This window comes from Onychomys torridus, chromosome 2 (genome assembly GCF_903995425.1).
Source record: "Onychomys torridus chromosome 2, mOncTor1.1, whole genome shotgun sequence".
Taxonomy (NCBI): Eukaryota; Metazoa; Chordata; class Mammalia; order Rodentia; family Cricetidae; genus Onychomys; species Onychomys torridus.
In genome coordinates, this window is record NC_050444.1 from 4813209 (window position 1) to 4835983 (window position 22775).

A 22775-nucleotide genomic window follows, 5' to 3' on the forward strand; every position below is an offset into this window, starting at 1 on the left:
CTTTGGCAATGGACATCTGGGTCTTGATTAACACAAACAGACTGCAATAGGTCAAGGTCCCCACACTAGTTCCCAGGCTGTTCTAGATTGCACACTCTCAACTTGTTCCTGATGAAACTGGAGAAGCTTTCTCCACTTTTTTTGCTATTCTTCTCTATGCCCAACTTGGCATTTTGATTCCCAATAAACCTTTCTTTCTGCCCATGGAGTGGTCCAGTTTGGTGGTTTCACTGTATCATCACTTACAAAAAATTTATTTATAAATTTAGCAAACTTAGGAAGATGTAGAGATGACTTGATAGTTTTAATTTCAGTGTTGTCCTCAAATCAGCATTTACTGTGATGAACAATTAATATCCAGGTATTAGGATACTTTGGTAATTATAAGTGATCAATCAAAATGGCTCAAAATACTCAATAAAGAAGCTACAATTTTGGAATTATTCTTGGAAATCATGTGTAAGATACTTTAAAATACAGATATTGATAACAAATTTCTGAAAAGGAGTCCAATAACACAAAAAATATTTCTCAACTTGGCAAATGGGGTTACATGAAATTAAAAGGCTGATGGCAGAAAAAGAAACAATAACTAGAGTTGAGAGATGAGAGATGATCTACACAATGGAGGAAGTCTTTGCAAATTATACAACAGGTTGGGGATTCAAGTCAAGATATTTAAAGAACTGTAAAAAATCAAACATTGAAAAATCATAAACAAACATAAAAGCTCTAATGAACCAAATAGGTCTCAAAAAATACAAATGGCTGTTAAATGCATGAAAATGTGTTCAATATCCTTAGCCATGAGGAAATGCAAGTTAAAGCTATTTTGAAATCCATCTTCTCCTAGTCCAGTGGTTCTCAACCTGTAGTTCATGACCCCACTGGGGTCAAAGAACAATTTCACAGGGGTCACCTATAGCCATCAGAAACATAGATAATTAAATTATAATTCATAGTAAGAAAGTTAGAGTTAAAAAGCTGCAACAAAAATGATTTTATGGTTAGGAGTCACCCTAACATGAGGAACTGTACTAAAGGACTGCAGCATTAGGAAGGTTGAGAAACACAGTACTAGTCAAAATGGCTATCATGAAGAAGGAAATTCTATACATGTATGTGAATAGTTAGGAGAAGAGGCTAATTTCTCAGTTCTAGTGGGGTTATAGACAAGTGTAGCCATTATAGAAATCTGTATAAAAGTCTCTCAAAAATAAATAAATAAAAATTAAATACCTAGCCTGATGGTGGTGGCACACATCTTTAATCCTAGCACTCAGGAGGCAGAGCCAGGCAGATCTCTGTGAGTTCAAGGTCTTCCTGGTCTATAGAGCGAGATCCAGGACAGGCACCAAAACTTCATGGAAAAACCCTATTTCAAAAAACAGCCCCCCGCCTCCCCCCAAAAAACCCAAAAAATAAATAAATAAAACAAAAAATACCTAAATATAATGTAGGTGTGGAGGTACAACACACCTCCAATCTCTGCAATGGCAGATAGATTTCTATGAGTTTGAGCCCAACCTAGTCTATATAGAGAATTCTAGTCACTTAGGCTTGCATTATTAAACCTTGTCTCAAAATATGAAATAAAATGAAATTAATAAAACAAAAAAATACAAAGCTTAACAAAACACTCATGCCACTATTGTATCTGTGGGTATGTTTTCTCATGCTGTTCATTACTATAGACACAGAGTTAACAGCTGTGTAAGACTGCTGATAACTTTCATCCCCTAGTAGTTTATACCTTCCAGCACTATGAAAACTAGCCAGGAGGGAGGAGGCTTTTATATCCTCCTTTATTTTCTCATTTTCTGTGATCAAAGTATTTGGGGTTTTCAGCAATAAGGTCTTTTTGGTGAGCAACCAAGAGAAAAAATAGCTACAGTATGAATTGTCCAAGGGTGCTATGGGTTCCCATACCCAGCACTGGGCTTTTGATTGATAATCTATGATGTCAGGAAAATGCATTATCCCAACTCATATAGAATAACTGTTTAATGTTGCTTTCCCTTTCTTTTCTCTTTCTCCATTTGAGATCTGTATACTTACATGACTTTATAGGTATTCTAAGTTAAATACACAAATCTAGAGATTCTGTGGTTACCAAGCACTTTATGGCTGTATTTAAGGCCTACTCCACAGGAGGATATTCATGCCTGGTATTGTAAATCTTTTCAAGAACTCATGACTGAGGAACTCATAGGCCTTAAGTGAGAACCTCCTACTATTACTTTGCTAAATGGACATAGTACAAGTCATCTTCAAAATATCTTCGTATATTTTGTATCTTTGGAGCTCTTTCTTCAACAGAGAAGCTTCTTTGTGCATCTGAGTACAGTTAATGAAGAGACAAGGGGCCAAAGGGCAGAGAATAATTTTCCTTGGAGTACTCCACCATAAATGGGACATCTATATCATACCACTCCTCCCCAAGGCTAAGGAACTGTGGTGAAAAAAGAGGTGGAATGATTATAAGAACCAGAGGTCAGAGAGTACTTGGAAAAAATACTGTCTTCTGAACACGACAGGATCTCTGAACTTATGAACTCATAATAGTTGGGATTGTCTATACATAGCCTGCAGAAAATCAAGATAGTCAACATTCCACTATGGATCAGGGAGACTTATAGGAGCCTTCATCTGAGCTAAAGAGTTATCAACAGTGATGGCTGCTAGGGGAGATAGAAGCAGTTTTCTTTGGGGGTGACTATACTCCAGTGAATGACTTCACACCCATGAATGAATGAGTAGCACCAATTAAAAAATTAGACATGAAGTTGAACAGGAAATGAAAGCTGCATCCAGGAGGTGTTGGAAGGCATATTATCAAATACATTGTAAAGATGATATCCTAAAAAAATTAATAAATAGTATATTAAGAAATTAAACACAGGTTGTGCATCATGGTGCATGCCTTTAATCCCAGCATTTAGAAGGAAGAGGCAGAGGCAGAGGCAGGGGAATCTCTATGAGTTTGAGACCAGCATGGTTTACAGAGCAAGATCCAAGACAGCAGAGCTACAGAGAAAAACCCTGTCTCAAAACACCAAAAAAAAAAAACAGAAAAAGAAAAAAAAATTAAACACAGTACTGCATGATATAGGCACAACACCCCTAGATCTTTATCTAAAGAATTTTATCTCACATTACAGAGATACTGCATATTATGTTTATTGCTGCACAAAAGCTAGAATATGGAGCTCACCTAGATATTTATCAACAAATGAATAGTTAGTAAAAATATGATATATCCACAAAATACAATTTATCTAGTTGTAAAGAGAAACATAAATAAGGCATTTGCAATAAAATGAACATAATTGGAAATCATTATATTAAACTATTTTGCCAGACTTAGAAAGACAAATACTGTGTGTTGAGAGCTAGATATATATTTAATGTGTGTGTTTGTGTGTGTGTGTGTGTGTGTGTGTGTGTGTGTGTGCTGACTCTGCAAAAGGGACCATGAGAGGGAAGGAAGAAATCATAAGGGGAGAGGGAGAGACAGTAGGAAAATACATGTGGTATGAAAGCTTCTAGCAATGTGCTCTAAAGGAGCCTAGAAATACTTCCTTCACCAAAGTGTCCCATGAGGATATTCATCATATACTAAGGTCTGTGTGAATGTTATGGGCCCTGCCTTCTTAGAAGATGACTAAAACCCAGGACACAAGAGCATCCCTTATTAGCTCAGAGAGTAATGAATGTTCTCAGTTTCCTCACATATGAAGTAAAGGTGATTATCTTACCTCAGAGCACTGATAAAAGGATTAAATACATCAATGAACCAATAAAGCAAATTATACTGTACATACAAGGCAACTATTCATCCAAGTAGCTGCTTTAGGTCACAGCTCAGGTTAGTGATTAAAGAAAATAATTGAATTCTTCAGGAGACAGTCTGGCTCTAATTCTCTTAATGCTGAAGAGATGCAGTCATGGCTCTTGGTGAAAGAAAGCCTTGTAATAACTTCAGGTTAGATGAGATATTTGACAATTGGTTTAAAATTAAAAAAAAAAAAACCACAGGAAACAATTTAATGTCTACAAGGACGTTTAGGTGAGGTAAAAAATACAAAGCTTCCCAACTTGTTAAGGTTGATTGTTGATTGTTGATCAAAGGTGATAACTAACCTCTTGTTCCCATTCCTGCCCTCAGTCTCCTGATATATATATTGATAGATGGGTGTATAACCCAAAGATCTAAAGTACAGCTGACTGTCTTTTATGTACAAAAGTTTAGGTTTGTGATTCCTTTAATATTACTTATAAGATTAACTGTAAAATGATTGATTCTTTCTTTGTAGCCACAGTATGCAGTCTGCCAACAAAAGAGTTGGCTGTGAAAAATACTTTCTGTCTGCTCATATTCTGTTAATTTATAATAAGTTACAAAGACATAAATGTATATGAGATACTGGGATGACTTTGTTTTTAATCATGCAAGGGAGATGAAAAACATGTACTCTGTAGGAACTTAGCAGAATTGCTGTATGGGATAGATATTAGAATTAACAGATTGTTTTTCTAGAAGTATCTTGACCTTGAAGAACTCTTGTTAAAAACCATGACTGTTTTGCTGAGGGGGCCTTGCAGCCATCCCGTGACTTTGGTCACAAGACACATCAGGTACACTGGGGACTCTTGTATTATTGTGTATTGCACCCAATGCATAGTGAAGGACAAGAGTCATGGAGGCATGTAATGGGCCCCTTCAGTAAGACATGTAAATTAAGGTTAGGAACTTTGGTATGAGATAATACTTTATGTAATAATCAATAAATATGCTTTTGTACAGTTGTTCAAGGTCCATCTAGTCAGTTCATCACAAGAGGCTTGACCCTGTCCATGATTACAAATAGAGAAGGAAACCATCAAGAAAGTGTGTGAGTGTCATTTTCCAATCACCCTCAGATAGAAAAGTCCAGTACACACCAACACTGTAGGTTTCTTTTCAGGTTCTGTGCTGCCTGAAGCACCCCTCCCGGGCAGCATTACTTTTGCCTCAGGGCTTTTTGCTTTTCTTTCTTTATAGATTGCTTTCACTGCTACTCTATGTCTGGCTCGCCTCTGCCTGTCTTCTAACCCTAGGCATCTCCCTCATGCTTTCCTCCTCCTTTTGCTTTTCATCCTGAGCCTAAAGTTCTCCTTCTAGTTATTCTCTCTGTCCACCAGCCCCATTTATCCTTTCTCCTGCCTAACTATTGACTATTCAGCTCTTTATTAGACTAATCAGTGCCATAGAGAGGCAAGGTGAACCAAATTCAACACATCTTTACATAATTAATGCACATCCTTACATTGTTAAACAAATGCAACATAAACAAATGTAACACATCTTTACATAGTTAAAATAATATTCTGAAAATCAGGTCCATCACAACATTCTATACTAGTAGCTAATTTATTTCTGTTCTAATTTTCTTTCTTTTGCTATGATAAATACCATGACCAGAAGTAACTTGTGGAGGAAAGGGTTACTTGACTTACACTTTCACATCAGTCCATCATCCAAGGAAGTCAATCTAGTAACTCAAGATAGGAGCCTGGAGGTGAGAACTGAATCCTAAGCCATGGAGGAACACTATCTTGCTCTCATGACATGCTCATCTTGTTTTCACATACAACCCAGGACCACCTGCCTACAAGTGTCACTGCAAAACAGGACCACAGGTCAATCTGATAGCATCAGTTCTTCACTTGAGTTTTCCTCTCTTCAGATGATGGGATTTTATGTTGAGTTGATAAGATAGTGCATGAGGTACTGAGATAAGGGGTAAAGGATCCAACTTTGTTATGTTTGTTTTATGTTTAACTTCCATGGCAATCCTAAGTGCTATTAGCAGTACTGGTTCAAGACAAGAGTCCCCTAGCATGGAATAGTTCAGTTACTCACACTAAGTGACCAACTCTAAGTAGTAGAAGGACTGCAGTATAGATGACCTACTGCTTTCTGCTGCCAAGGTCATTATATTCTTTCAAATTTGCTATAATTTTGTAGCAAGCAAGGAATATGTGAACAGTTCATGTGAGCATTCATGATTAAAATTTTATTTCCTGGCTCCTTCTGAGTTATTGGTGAGAATGTAAAAATAATAATGAGAAGTACATTATGTTTTCATGAACTGTTACAGCTATTTAATTTAATTTAATCCTCAATAAAGGATTTGTTTTTATCCCAACTCCATAGGCTAAGAGACTGACATCTGTAATGTCCATGTTTCTTAGTCATCATAACAGTGAAGTTTGAACACTGGCAGTCTGACTGTCCGGGCCAGGAGCTAGGAGGCTCCCACACATATAAAGAATGTGCTACTGTCATTATCAAGGGCTTCACTGAGTCTACAATATGCTTTATCCTGGTTCTTTGAAAGGGAAAGACAACACACACCCAGACACAGACACACTCATATGCATACTCAGACACATATGTATACCCACTCTTTCTCTCACATACAGAGATTGATATATTTGTGTCTATGTTTTACATGTCAAGTGCAATTTTTAGTATTTACATTAGAACTGTTGCTTTGTTTCTATTCTTCTGAGTATGTAAGTTTCTTTTCTAGTGTTCAATGTCAGCCTCTATCTAAGTTTTAGTGAAAACCTGAAGCCCTTTCATGTGGCTCACTTCTGAAGCCATGCTCATTGTTAGGGAACTCTTTCATAGACCCTATGCAGAAAGTAGTTTCAAGACAGGATGAGAAGGTCTTGGGGTCTGGATGACTGAGGACATATTAATCATTCTGGAGTCTGAATGTGCTATTGTTGAGCAGACATTTCCATTTGGGGACTGGCTGGAGACTCATCCGGAAGCTTTTGTGCTTGTAACTAAATAAAACCTTTGAGTTTCAGGTCATCATAAAGTTGGTAATTACATGAGAGGACAATGTGCAATGGGAACTTCCCACTGCCCTGGTTGGGGTCAAAGTATACGCATCTCCATCACTGTTCTTAACTCTGTTCCTTTACAAGATTGTTCTAAGTGAAAGTGAAATGGAAGAAAATCACATTTAAACATTCCCTTTAATTGCCTTTATTTATTTGTTTGTTTATTAATTTATTCATTTACTTGTTTGTTTATTTTCTCTGTGTGTGAGAGAGTGTTCCTTCTAGAGTTCAGAGGGCAACTTGTAGAGTCAGTTCTACCCTCCTGCCATGTGGCTTTCAGAGATGAACTCAGGTTGTCAGGCCTTGCAGTAAGAGTTTTTACCCACTACACCATTTCCCCAGGCTTGGAGAACCACATTTTTAGACATAGACATAAACTGTCTCTATGTACAATCTTCCAGTAAAGATGACATAGCTTGCTTCTGTTTTTTGAATCATGGACTAATATTTGACTCAAAATTTACCAGAACCTGGGCTACTGTCACCTCCTAGTTCCAGGACAACCTCCAGGAGAACTGTCTAGCAAAGGAAGAGAGAAGGCCCAGGGCAGCCAGCCAGCTTGAGGAAACACCAGCTCATGAGAAGGAATGGTGTGTCTGGTAACCAGTATGTACAATGCTAAAAGTATGATTACTATTTTTCAGTTTCAATGTAATTCTTAAAATATTAATAATATTTGGTGACTAAGCTATTGAACCACAGAAACTAGTTTCCTACTTAGTCAGGCTAGCTGTTCTGTGATGCCATAGGGCTCACCTATGATGCAGAATGGTCCTAAGGCAGAGCTTCCTGGCATGTCCTAGGCCCCTTTGATGTACATTGGTGCTTAAGCAGAAAGAGCCCCAAGGTACCAAGCCAGTATAATTTTAATTTCTTTCAACCAGGATTCATTGATCTTTGTTTGATTGCATAACCCAGAAAACTTTGATTTCCTGGTAAGTTCTCATGGGATGACCTAGTCATAGCAGTGGGGGAGGGGCAGAGTCTATATTACTTATACCTTAATCTCAAAGACATACAATGCAGGTGACAGTGTTACTGTTCTTATAGAACTTATGGGAGACTAAGCACACACACACACACACACACACACACACACACACACACAAATGGCAATATAATCATGATAGGTTGTGTGAGGTGGGAAAGCCATTTATTTATCCAGCAGTCAGTCTCTGCACATCTAACTTCCATCTGTACCCTGGAGAACTGTACAGACAGACAGACAGACACACACACACACACACACACACACACACACACACACACACACACACACATGCTGTAACCCAGCACCATACCCTTTCCCTGGCCTCATGTCTGAGAAGTTTCTTGTATACAGGGATTGCATTCCAATGGGACAGGGCGACCATTAGATAAATGAGAAAATATAATTTGCTAACAATAAAGGCCTTGAGCAAAAAGCCAGGAAAAGGAGTCTCAAAAGCCAGAAGTTGTACTAGATGGTGGTGGCATATACCTTTAATCCCAGAACACGGGAGGCAGAACAAGATGGATCTCTGTGAGTTTGAGGCCAGCCTGGTCTACAGAGCAAGATCCAGGACAGGCACCAAAACTACACAAACTACAAAACTACCTGTGTCAAAACAACAACAACAAGCCAGCAGTTGCTTTAGAATGACAAGGATGGGCTTTCTTTTGTGTTTGTGTTTTAGAATAATGGACTAAGCAAATTTACTCTTATTTTCCCTTTGCTCACTGACTTAAGCAGGAGAGTGAACAGGCAGGCTCACTTAAAGATAATCAGCCTCCTCATGTTTTAAAAATTGAACCAATTCAGAGTCTTGGGTCCTTCATTGAAAAGAGTCATTGTCTTTTGAGTTTGAGTAATCAAGTACAGTCCCAGATAGAGGATTGTGTTTCAGGAAAGAAGTTGTGGGAGAAGCCTGGGATGTCTCAATATCTCACACTGTGTAGAAGAAAAGGGAATTACTTTAGAATTTCACTGCATCCACATTTCCTTGGAGAATTTGTAAACACTAACCCTCAGAGATGATTTTAGATGTCATGGGAACAAACACAGCATTATGAGCATGAATAAAATCTTGTCATAACTACAGGGGGTCTGGGTTGCAGCTGAAGTTTTTCTCCAGTCCTACCTGGCCGACAGTCTGACAAATCTCTCTCACCTGCCAGTACCATAACTGTTTAGACCCAACCAAGTAAACACACAGAGACTTATATGGTTTACAAACTGTATGGCCGCAGCAGGCTTCTTGTTATCTAATTTTTATATCTTAAATTAACCCATTTTTATAAATCTATACCTTGCCACATGGCTCACAGCTTACCAGTATCTTACATGTTGGTACTCATGGTTGTGGCTGGTAGTGTCTCCTTACTCAGCCTTCCTGTTTCCAGATTTTTGTTTGTTTGTTTGTCCTGCCTATACTTTCTTCCTGGCTACTGGGCAATCAGCATTTTATTTATACAGAGTGATAACCACAGCACTTCCTCTTTTCTATTTTTTTCAAAAAGGGTTTTAACTTTCACACAGTAAAATTACATATAACAAAACAATCATCAAGCAAGCATTACAGTTACACTATCTAGTCTATTTATAATATCTAGTCTATTTGTGTTTGGCAAAATTAAAGAGGATATCCTATCTATCTTATATTTGTGAGTCTAAGGTTTTATATCTAACTTATCTTTTAGCATAACTAAGGAAAATTATATCTAGTCTTCAACTACATCAAAGACCTCAGAAGGATATAATATTACCTGAGAAACAGGAAAAGGATGCAAGCAACTTTTGGGAGTCTTGTAGGGTAGACAGCTACAGCTGGCAGCCTGGACAGTCATTCAAAGTTCCTTGGTAAAGTTGGGGCATCTGTCTTTAGCCCACAGGTCTAGAGTCTCTTGGTCACTTGTCTCAGTGTCCTGTAGAATATCTGGCAGTCTCCTCTATGAAGCAGGAACCTGAAGGACCATTTTGCCAAGCAAAGTTCAGTGGTCACCTTCCTATGGATCCTGCATGTCCAGTCAATCAAGCAGTCAAGGCAAGAAAATTTTCTTGCCCAAATGGCTATTTTTGTCAAGGTGAATATAAACTCTATATGGAGTGTCTTTGATGCCCATCGTCCTCTCTGATGTAAATCCAGTGCTGCCGGGAGTAGACATGTCTCATTGTCCAGATAGTCTAAATTTTTAAAACATTTTAAATGCCATATTCTGTATGTCTTTGAAGTGTTTGAAGATCACTTATCTCTCTGAAATATATCTATGTATACCTAGAAAACTTAACTAACATGCTACAAGTTTGACTATCATAGAAGACTGACTATTAATCTGTATTTCTTAATTAACCATTACAATCTAAATGAGTTACATAAACATAATACCTCAAACAAGAATAGAAATATATATATATTAAAATATACAAAATTAAGTTTAAACTTGTATCAATAAACTAAAATCCATAGCAATGTAAAACATTTTAAACAAGTTGTTACTTTTTAAAAGTAAGTTCAATAATCTATCCTTTAATCTTAGCATATCTATATCACTGGGTAAACTAATAGTTTCTTTTTTCTATGGTGACCATTTTTAGAGATTTGTTTCAGGGATAGTTCTTCTTTTCATATGCATTTATAATGGGAAAAGTATTAAAATACAAATCCAGCCAAAACCCCAGCATTGGAAGGGGTGATACTAGCTGTTGACAGCTGCCAGTGGTTGGGAGAAGAGGTTTTCTTCAGGGATGAGGTTCCTGAAAGTTTACCTATGTTTCAGTATTCAGATTGTTTTTCTTTTTCTCTTTCTTTCTTTCTTTCTTTCTTTCTTTCTTTCTTTCTTTCTTTTTTTTTTTAAGAATGAAACGTGAAGAAATAAGGGAAATGTGGTGGAGGGGATGAAAATAAATTGGAGAAAAAAAAGTGGGTAATTGACCAAATGACATTATTGTAACACAAATCATGAAAGTTCTTATTAATTAAATTATTTAAAAGCCTGGGGCCATATTGGGGTAAAAGCTGAAAGATCAGAGAGGCAGAGCAGAAAAGTCACTAATTCTTACCCCTATGAAATCCTCTACTGAAAGAGAGTGAGCTCTTTTCTCCACCCCACCTTATCACTTCTTCTCTCTGCCCATGTCTATCACTTCCAGCCTGTCTATACAGACATCCAGACCTCTATGGTTAACTAGCAGCTAACTCCTCCTTCTGATTTTCAGGCAAGCTTTATTTGTTAGAGCACAAATAAAATATCACCACAATTCCCTTATTTTGTCTAAAATAAAATAAAATTATAACTAACATAAGAAAAAACTATATACAATAAGTACAATAAGTATATATAATATATACAGGCAATAAATCCATCAAAAAATTTTAGTCCATTTCCATTTGACAAATTCAGAGAAAATACTCCAATATCAACCCTACCTTTGTGTATCCAAAGGATTGTATCTAATTCACCCATCCTAATTAACTTTATCAACCAAAAACTATCTCTTGATGTCTTTCAAATTTATACACTATACACCTCTTTAGTAAGTATCTTTTTGAAATTTGTTAACAAGAAAAACTATAACGACAATTATCTAATCTTCAAGTCCCTCAGAGACCCGAGAAGGGAATAATACTAACTATCATTCTGACGTGACAGAAACAGTCGCTTGCCTAGATAGTCACCCAAGATTTCTCTGCAGTTGTTGGAGCATCCATCTTCAGCCTACAGGCCCAGCATATCTGACAGACTCATCTGTGAAGCAGGATTTTATATTTTGGAAGTCCTTTATTTTGTGTCCTTCTTGTCCATTTTGGATAGCAGACTTTCAGCTATCAAGGCAAGGGCACTTTCTTGCCCAGTGGCTAACTTTTGCCACAATGAAAGTAAACTCCATATATAGAGTTTCGTCCTGTCCATCATCTTCTTTGAAGTATGTTGGTGCTGCTAAGAGCAGACATGTCTCACTGTCATTAAAGAAAAGAAAAATCTATGTTATTAAAACCATATTCTGTACATCTCTGAAGTGTTTGAAGATGACCTGTATATCTAAAATATATTTCTGTTTGACCTTGAAAACATAATTAATATGACTACAAGCATGATTATAATGATTATTAACTTGCATTACTTATATTCTAATTAGTTGGTAATAATAACTTTCAAGGAATAGCAATTTGCATTACATTGTTAAATGAGCTGTCTAGGTACAGTACCTTGAACAAAATTAGAAATATATGTACAGTGTTTTCTAACAAAATCAAGCTTAATTTTGTATCAATACACATAATTTGTATACAATATACAAAAGTCTAATCAAATGTAAACATTTAAAATTAGTAGTTGACTTTTAAAAGTAGATTTAATAATCTACCTTTTTATCTTATCATAACCATATTTTCTCATTTTTCTTTTCAGAGTAGATTGAATAATCTACCCTTTATTTTATCATTTTGATTTTTTCAGAGTAGATTCAATAATTCACCTCTTATCTGTATCCTCTTTTTTTCAAATAAAACCCTCAAATCTAATTTTTTGGTTTAACATTTTTCATGACCATTATCAATTAACAACTTGTAACCCACTAATCATCCTAAACAATGACAATTATCCATGACCCAGTGAATGAACAAAAATCACCCACCTCTTGGAATGTGGATGTCATATTATTAAAATTACTTACTGATGTCTGGGAGCAAAGGCATCTTTAGAGGATCCTGAAAAGAAAAAAAAAATGGGTTAATTGTCAAGTCCTGGGAGAGGTAGCTGTATCATTTGTTGTCCAGGCTATGCATAAAGGGAAAATGTACGGCTTGTTTCAAGTCCTTGCTCAAGTAATCTGCGAGGCTGAGTCATCTCAGCTAGCCATATAAATTGTCCTGAACAGTTTATAGTCCAAGACAAATCTTTGGGTAGTGTTTGTCATCTTAGTGGTATTATTATCATCCTAATGGAATCATTGTTGTGGGGCCCCATTATCTTTTTAGAGACTTCAAAGGTGCTGTTAGGCATGGTCATGGTTCCCAGCAGAAAAATGATAGAGACTTGAACCCAAAATCATAGTTAATTTAAAATGAATGGTCATGCTTATTGTTGAACTATCACCTCTTCTAATTAAGAGGTCTCTCTTGTTCAGTTCAAACCTTTATCAATTTTGACAGTATCCATAGTTTTCTTCTTCTGTAGAAACAAAAGCAAAATCCCGTCCCCACCATAACACATATCCTGGTTTCCATTCTAAAGTCAGCACATCTTTAAAGTATCTAGGCTAATTTAGTTCAATAGTTTTTTTTTTTTTTCTGTTATCTAGTGTCTCTTGACAGCCATTGTTCCTTTCTCATTAGTACTGAGAAAATTCAAAGTTAATAGAGCATTATGCAGTCAATTTCTAGGGGTAGGGGTTTGTATTACCCCTTTCTGTTTATTTAGCATGTCCTTTAGAGTTCTGTTTGATCTTTCTATGACTGTTTGGCTGTAGGATTATGTGGTATACCTGTAATGTGCTTTATATTGTAATAAGCAAAAAACTGTCTCATTTTACCAGAGACATATGATGGAGCATTGTCAGTTTTAATTTGTACAGGTATACCCATGATGGCCATAACTTCCAGCAAATGAGTGATTACAGAATCAGCTTTTTCAGAACTCAAAGCAGTTGCCCATTGAAATCCTGAATAAGTATCAATGGTATGGTATACATATTTCCAAATTCTGCATAATGAAACACACCCATCTGCCATATTTCATTCCTCCAAGCACCCTTTGAGTTATATCCTGCTGGTAGTGGAGTATGATTGTAAAAAAGAACAAGTAGGACATTTCCTTATAATTTTCTTGGCTTGATGCCAGGCTATGGAAAAATCCTTTTTATAAAAAACCCTTAATATTGACATGATGCTTTTTATGAAATTCTGAGGCCCCTTGCACATTTCCAATTAATAGTTTATCAATATCATCACTAGCTTGTGATAGAGGGCCTTGCAGTCCCATATGGGATTGGATGTGAGTAATATGCAAGAGATGCTTCCTAATCCTGATTATTTCTTGCAACTAAATAAATAACAAAGTTAATTCTGGCTCATCAGGGATAAATTCTTCAGTTTCAATAATTAAGACCACTCTTTCAGCATGCTGACAGTCAGTAACTATGTTGAGAGGTTCCAAAAGTCCATTAATACCATCCAAATGGCATATAATTCTGATTTTTTTTTTGATAGAATTATAAGGACTTTGAACCACTTTATGCAATTTTTCTGATTTGTAACATGCCTTTCATTGTTTGTTTACATCTGTATAAAATGTAGGGGCTCCAGATTTTGGTGTTTCCCATACAATTTGAGGCAGGGCCCAGTTTGGTCTCTTTATGAGTTCAATTCTACTTCTTTTTGGATATTTGTTGTTAATTTCTCCCAAAAAAAATACTGCAAGCTCTTTGCCAAGGTTTATTTTCTAACCATAATTTGCCAATTTCATCATCAGTTAAACATACTACAATTTCTGCTGTGTCTATTCCTGCTAATTGATTAAGTCTCAAATTTTCTTTTAAAATCAATGCAGACACATTTTCCACATAAGTTTTTAGTTTGTTTATTTGATAGAAATATCCATTAGAATATAATATATTCTTTCTGTTGGAGAATGCTTAGAGGATAAAATATCCAAGATGCAATCAAGCTTTGATCCAAATGACTTACATGTGCATCATGTATTTTCTTTTCCACCAAAGCCAATTCTCTCTCAGCTTCAGATGATAATTATCTTGGACAATTTAAGTCCTTGTTACCCTCTAAGGTTTTGAACAAATTACTCAGTTCATCATTTTTTACCCCAATAGCAGTCCATAGTCTGGAAATGTTTCTAAATAATTTTTGAAAGTCATTAAGAGTCTGTAATTGATCTCTTATAATTTGCACCTTTGGGAGTCTAATTTTTTTGTAGACCTATTTTATATCCTCAATAAGTAATAGAATCTCCTCTTCACATCTTATGAGGAGCAATTTGTAATACCCAGCAACACAAAATTTTCTTTGCTTCTTCAAACATTTTTCTAAAGTATCTATACATGAATCTGCTAGTAAAAATGTCATCCATGTAATGGTAAATTATAGATTAAAGAAATTGTTTATGTATTACTTCCAATGGCTGTTTTACAAAACATTGGCACATGGTTGTGCTATTTAACATCCTCTGTGGGAGAATAATCCATTGATATCCCTTGACTGGCTCGGAATTATTGTAAGTAGGTACCATGAATGCAAATTTTTTTCTGTCTCTTTCTTGTAAGGGTATTGAGAAGAAACAGTCTTTTAAATTGATAACTGTTAGATGCCATCCTTTAGGAAACAGACTAGGAAAAGGAATTCCAGATTATGGAGAGCCCATTGGCTGAACTGTTTTTTTAATTGCTCTTATATCTGTTTCCATTCTCCACTTATCAGATTTTTTAAAATAACAAATACAGGAGAATTTCAAGGGCTGGTTGATTCTTCAATATGCTGAGCATTTAACTGCTCTTGTACCAGTTATTCTAAGGCCTGTAGTTTCTCTTTTGTTAAAGGCCATTGCTGAACCCATACAGACTTTTCCCTTAACCATTTTAAAGGTAGAGCTGTTAGTGTCTTTGAAAGAATAACAGTTATTGTACCCTGTTCTTGGACAATCTGGATGGTCGGTGATTGTTCTCTATAATACCTTCTAACATTTTTCTCAGAAACATATGCTTATGGTTTGTTTCTGAGGTTGAAAGAATGTTAATCTGGTTATTGCAATGTTGTAATAAATTATGTCGCCATAGTTTTATAGCTATATTAGCCATATATGGCTTTTTTCCCCTCTCTGTCCTTCTGGCACTATACTTTTGACCCATCTCATGCTCTGTTTCACTTGAGATAATTTTCCAATCTCCAAAAGCTTAACGTTTACCTTGTGAAGAGGCCAATTTGGATGCCAAGATTCTGGTGCAATTATTGTTATGTCTGCACCTATGTTTACAAGACCTTCCATGAGAATGTCATTTATTTGTATTTTTAATTTTGGTTTTTGTTCATTCATAGAAGTTTGCAAAAAAAAAATTGCTTTATGATATCTCCTGAAGTTTTTGTTCTCTCTTCTATACCTGGTCTTTCACCTGAGTGGTGTGTATTTTATAAATTTAGGTTATTTAATTGCTCTTGGAAAGTATTTCTTCTATGATTGCAGGAAAGGACTCAACTGATTTTGTCATGGGAGCCTGCAAGAAGCCCCTCAAGGAGTTTCCCAATGACAAAGGCAAAGGATTACCTTGTCTGTCTCTTGTTGGTCTATGTTCATTAGTCCAATGTTTGCCTTTACCACAACTTTTTCATATTCCATAAGGGATGGCCATTATTTTGGGATTATTCCTTGAAAAAATATTGTTTCTAGGAATGCCCAGTTTAGAGTCCCTTTTGAGGTGACTTTGTTTACTACAATTGAAACACCTGACATTACTATTTTTCTTCAAACCTCTGGAAATTATCTCTCCTGTCCAAGTATCATCATAGTCATGAGATTCAATATTAATTGTATCTCAGATCCACTTCTCCAAGGGCGCTGATCTTGCTTTTAATGGCCTAATTATCCTTTTGAATTGTTCATTAGCATTTTCAAAAGCCATAGATTGAATTATTATGTGAAGATTCTAAATTTGATATGTTATTTACTGCTGAAGACAGCCTTTGTGTGAAATCATGAAAGTTTCTTTTGGGCCCTGTATAACTTTTGTAAATGACCCAATTTTCTTTCCTACTTCTTCAATTCTGTCTCAAGTATCCAAGCCTGCCATTTGGCATACAATTAAGGTGTGATCATCATATAAAGATTGTCTTTATATGTCAGCAAAATCAGCTTATCCAAGAAGTTGATCTTGAGAAATTTCCATATCTATAGCCCTACATCATTGTTTAATTGTCTTAGCCTTATCTTTCCACCAGGTCCTCCATTTTAACTGGGGGCCAGCTTCTAAAACAGCTTTAACCAAATCTTTCCAGTATTGAGGCACAATGCTATTAGAAGTTGACCACAAGTTTATCATTTGCTTCATATAAGGAAAATGCATACCATTTGACACTATGGTTTCTTTGAATCCTCTCAAATCTAACGTTTGCACAGGAGTCCAATCTGCACATACACAGCCTTGAGCATTTGGCAGTTCCTGTAAAGTTACTGGAGAGATTAAGTTGGCTATCTGAAAGCCTTAGGCTGGTTCTCTGTAACTATATAATGCAATGCAGATATAAGTTTACCTTTAAATTCCTCTATCTGGGTCTGAATTTCTCTATGATCTCTTTTAACAAGTTTTTCTAAAACTTTTATCTTGGCACTCATATTAACCAACTTTTTAATGATGAAACAAAAAATGATCAAACAAATAATATTTAAAATTGATGTCATGTAAATCCCATCCACATTAATTATCCTCTCATTTAATTGTTACATTTTGAGGCCACCTAATGTGTCATCAGAGACCATATTCCCTCTATTGTAAAAATGTTTCCCATTTTTTTAAACTTTTTATTTTATTATATTATTATTATTTTTTTTATTATATTTATTGTTTAATTTTATACATCAGCCATAGGTTCCCCTGTCCTCCCCCCTCCCGCCCCCACTCCTACCTTCCCCCATCCCCTCCCCTCCATTCCTATCTCCTCCAGGGCCAAGACTCCCCTGGGGATTCATTTAAACCTGGTGGATTCAGTACAGGCAGGTCCGGTCCCCTCCTTCAAGGCAGAGCAAAGTGTCCCTGTGTAAGCCCAAGGTCCCAAACAGCCAGCTCATGCACTAAGGACAGGTCCTGGTCCCACAGCCTGGATGCCTCCCAAACAGTTCAAACTATTCAATTGTCTCACTTATCCAGAGGGCCTGTTCCAGCTGGGGGTTCCACAGCCTTTGGTTCATAATTCATGTGCTTCCATTTGTTTGGCTATTTGTCCCTGTGCTTTTTCCAATCTTGAGCTCAACAATTCATGCTCTTACAGTCTCTCCTCTTTCTCTATAATTGGACTCCTGGAGCTCCACCTGCAGCCTGGCTGAGGATCTCTACATCCACTTCCATCAGTTATTGGATGAGAGGTCCAGCACGACTGTTAGGGTGTTTAGCCATCTGATCACCAGACTAGGTCAGATCAGGCTTTCTCTCGACCATTGCCAGCAGTCTACAGAGGATGTATCATTGTGGATTTCAGGGAACCTCTCCAGGACTCTGCCTATTCCTGTTCTCATATGGTCTTCATTTATCATGGTCTGTTATTCCTTGTTCTCCCTTTCTGTTCTTGGTCCAGCTGGGATCTCCTGCTCCCCTAAGATTTCTTTCCCTCAAACCTTGTCCTTCATTACTCCCACTGTCATCCATGTTTTTCATGTAGATCTCATCCATTTCTCTGTCAATGGGTGATCCCTGTGTCTTTCCTAGGGTCCTGTTTTCTAGGTAGCCTCCCTGGAGTTGTGGAGCAGTCTAGTCATCTTTGTTTTACATCTAGTATCCTCATATGAGTGAGTACATACCATGTTTGTCCTTCTGAGTCTGGGTTACCTCACTCAGGTTGATTTTTTCTAGATCCAACCATTTGCCTGCAAATCTCATGATGTCATTGTTTTTCTTTGCTGAGTAGTACTCCATTGTGTATATGTACCATATTTTCTTTATCCATTCTTCAATTGAAGGGCATCTAGGTTGTTTCCAGGTTCTGGCTATTAAAAACAATGCTGATATGAACATAGCTGAGCAAATGCCCTTCTGGTATGATTGAGCATTCCTTGGGTATATGCCCAAGAGTGCTACAGCTGGGTCTTGGGAGAGATGGGTTCCCAATTTTCTAAGGAAGCGCTATATTGGTTTCCAAAGCGGCCGTACAAGTTTGCATTCCCACCATCAGTGGAGGAGAGTTCCCCTTGCTCCACATCCTCTCCAGCATAAGCTGTTTTCTGTGATTTTGATCTTAGCCACTCTGACAGGTGTAAGGTGGTATCTCAGAGTCGTTTTGATTTGCATTTACTGGATAATTAGGGATGTTTCCCATTTTTTAATGTGGGAAAATTTTTCCTTTAACTAATTCTTGCCTTTAAGAAATCTTAATTGACTCACCAAATTTTCTCTTTCTTTTCTTTTCTTTCTTTCTTTCTTTTCTTTCTTTCTTCCTTTCTTTCTTTCTTCCTTCCTTCCTTCCTTCCTTTCTTTCTTTCTTTCTTTCTTTCTTTCTTTCTTTCTTTTTTTGCAACAATGTCTTTTATTAGGCACAGGATTTTAAATGATCTCCTCAATTTCTCCATACACAGGCAAAACTAAGTGTGCCGTTTTACATACTGGAGCTTGCCAACTGAATCACTATCTAGAGAAAGGAAAATTATCCCCAACCTGCTTAGCCAGGAGGCCAATCCATCTGCTGATCCCTGAGAACAAGGAGATGAATATGGTAGACAGACTATCCCCCATCTGCACCTTCATTCACCACCATCCAATAACCCCATTTCAGGCCCAGATCCATAGCACATTTCTTGCCAACAATCATTAAATGTCCTAGAAGATTTTCGTCATCATCTTGTGCTACAGAAATATGGGATATATGCTTCTTGGGTATCACCAGGAAATGTGTTGGTGCTTGAGGGGAAATGTCATGAAAAGCAAGACACCGGTTGTCCTCAAAGATGATCTTGGTGGGGATTTCTTTGCGGATGATCTTTGCTGAAGATTGTGTCGCTGCCGGGCTGGGCCACCTGAGCCTTGGCAATCTAGTCAGCCATTGCCACTGCCGCTGGCCATCCTTCCCACTCCTGACTCACCAAATTTTCTGATAATGATTATTTAGATGTGAGGCTGACTGCTTCTGTGTAGAGCAAGCAGTAGATGCCTGAGAGAGTTTCAAGGCAGTTACCTAGTGTGTTAGCAGCCTGAGATTGGGATCCAAGGAGAGCCCACAACCCTCCAGGAGAGAAGAAACCAAAGAGACTCCATGTGTGGTGGAGACTCCGGGTGATGCAGCTTGGGCCTGAGCTGGGGCCCACAAGGCCACAGGCAAGAGAGTCTTTGGGAAGTCATGCCACAAATGTTGGGTCACCAAATGTAACATGAATCTTAAAAGTTCTTAACAATAAAAAACTTAAAGCCAGATATTGGGATAAAAGCTGAAAGATCAGAGAGGCAGAACAGCAAGTCACTAATTCTTACCCCTATACAATTCTCCACTGAAAGAGAGTGAGCTCCTCTCTCCACCCCACCTTATCATTTCTTCTCTCTGCCCAGATAGATCACTCTGGCCTGTCCATATAGACCTCCAGACCTCTATGGTTAACTAGTGGCTAGCTCCTCCTTCTGATTTTCAGGCAAGCTTTATTTGTTAGAGCACAGATAAAATATCACCACACATTATATTATATGCATCTATGAAAATCTTTATAAAAAAATAACTAGGTAAAGTGAGAAAAAAGTCTTCCTGGAAAAGTTCAAGAATACTCGAATGTTCAGTTCTTTCAAGAATAGAAGCAACACACTACAATAGTGGTCTAAAACAACTTCTGCTTCAGGTACAAATACAAACTGCAAACGAGGTTTGCCCAGGCATTGCCATACTTGACTCCCATTCATTTGACATCATGGCTTCATACAATGTTTTTTCCATATACTTTTATTCTACCTTTTAAAAGTAAAATATTTATTTGGGTCCTATACCAGCTTTCAGTGTAGGCTAGAAACAAAATAACGAGAATATCATCAACTTAGTATCTATAGACACATAATCTCATATGGACCTCCAACTGGAAGTAGACTAGAAGCTAGAGATTCATATCCTGTGTTTATTAGTTGGCTATCACTAATAAATGTTTGGAAATTCTCCAGAGTCATGGATGAATTCAAATTAACTCTTGGATATTGTCATTCTGTTGATAAATCATTTGTGTTGATGATTATCAACACCTCTTGTTTTCTGTCTATGCATTATTTTACTGTTCTGCTTTTTGTCCAACAGAGACGATCTTTAGAACTCCAGATAGGTATTTGAAATTGCATTTTGGATTTGAATTAGCAAAATCATTTCTGCAGGAGCACACCTCTGACTATCAGAGGTCTGAGCTCCCAAACCCTTTATTATATAATGTTCATTATAATTTTGCTTGTGTATGCTTTCTAGATAGGTGATAGTCTTTAAACTGACATCAGCAGCAGCAGAGATTTCACCCAAATGGAAAAAAAAAATGAAAGAATAAGTTCCTGGGTTTGTGGCCTTATCCTTTCAGGCAGATCCCTTCAAATAGCATTGCTTTCCCTTTTCTTTTTCTTTTTCTTTCTCTCTTTTAATTTTTCTATCTTTTTCTTTTTTGTCTTTCTCTCTTTCTTCCTGTTTTAGGTAAACAGAGTTTTTAGATTTCTAAATATTGAGGATTCAAATTTTACCTTAATATACTAAGTGAAATATGTCAAGGATTGCCATATTGTGAATTCTTTTATATATTATCTGTGGGACAGTGCTTGCATTTAGCCACTAATAAGTTAATCACACAAATATCACTGTTCATAGACATATGAAATTTATTTGTGATATACGTGTTTTTCAAGCTCTTACATTTGGAATGATTTTTATTAGCAGTTCATTAGTTGGGTTGCATAATAATAATCTGGAAGCTAAGAGTGCTGACCATAATTCCTGGACTCAAATGATGAAAGTAGGATGACTGTACATTTGAAGCCATGCAGGTTTGCCTTGTGAGATCTAAGACAGTTTTGACTACATAGCAATACTCTGTTTCAACAAAATAAAATGCTCATTAAAATTTAGACTCCTGGACTTTAACTTGTGGATTATGATTATTTTAAAAGAAATAGAGCTCTCTTGATTACTTATCAATGAAACTTCTGAGCTTGCCTTTTTCTAATTTTTTAGTTTTGAAAATATAATATAGCTACATCATTTTCCCTCTTGCCTTTCCTTCCTTCTGTACTCTCCCACACTCTCAAATGCATGGTCACTTATTTTTAAATTATATACAAATTATATATATATATATATATATATATATATATATATATATGTGTGTGTGTGTGTGTGTGTGTGTGTGTGTAAGAATGTATAAATAAAATTTGCTCAGTCTATATACTGTTGCCTTTATGTATAAGATTTCAGGGCTTACAACTGGTATTGGATCAGCAACTGGGGACTCTTCCTGAGAAAGAGTATTTCTCCTTTTCTCTTCATTCTTTAGTGCCTTGTAGTTCTTCATCTAGGGTGGAGGCCTCATGAGATTCCCCTCATATTAGCATGTCTATTGGTGTTATTCTTGTTCAGGTATTGTTTAGACAGCCATATTGATGTGGCTTCACAAGTGTGGCTTTTGACACTTTGAGGAGACACAGTCTTACAGCAAACTCCCAGGTCTTCTGGCACTCACAGTCTCTTTGTCTTCTCTTCCACAATGATACCTGAGCCTAGTTACAAGAATTGTGTTGGAGATGTAGCTGTTGGAACTGGGGACCACATAATCTCTTGTTCTCTGCATTTGACCAATTGTGGTTTTCTGTAATGATCTCCATCTGTTGCAAAGAGAAATTTCTTTGATGAAAGGTGAGAGTTGTACTTCTCTGTGAGTATAAAGACAGATATTTAGAATTTAGTTAGGGATTATGTTGCCTTTTTATCAGTTGAACTTCATAGTAATAATCTAGAAGCTGGGAGTGCTGCCTGTAATATCAGGACTCAAATGATGAAGGTAGGAGGACTGGGAATTGGAAGTTATGTGGGGTTGCTATAGGAGCTTTGCCACATGTTCTCCCTACTATTCCGGAGCTACCTTTAATTCTTAAGACATGTGGTGTAAATATTGAGCTTTCTATCTACCTACCAGATTCTGCCTTGTCGTATATATTCTGCTGGAATCTGAGTAGTACATTCTGTAGC

General features: G+C 36.8%; 1 pseudogene; it reads right to left on the reverse strand.

Annotated features, from left to right (window-relative positions):
* Positions 1 to 19247: 19247 nt before the first annotated feature.
* LOC118577235 lies at positions 19248 to 19629 on the reverse strand (annotated as a pseudogene).
* Between the last annotated feature and the right edge of the window lie 3146 nt (positions 19630 to 22775).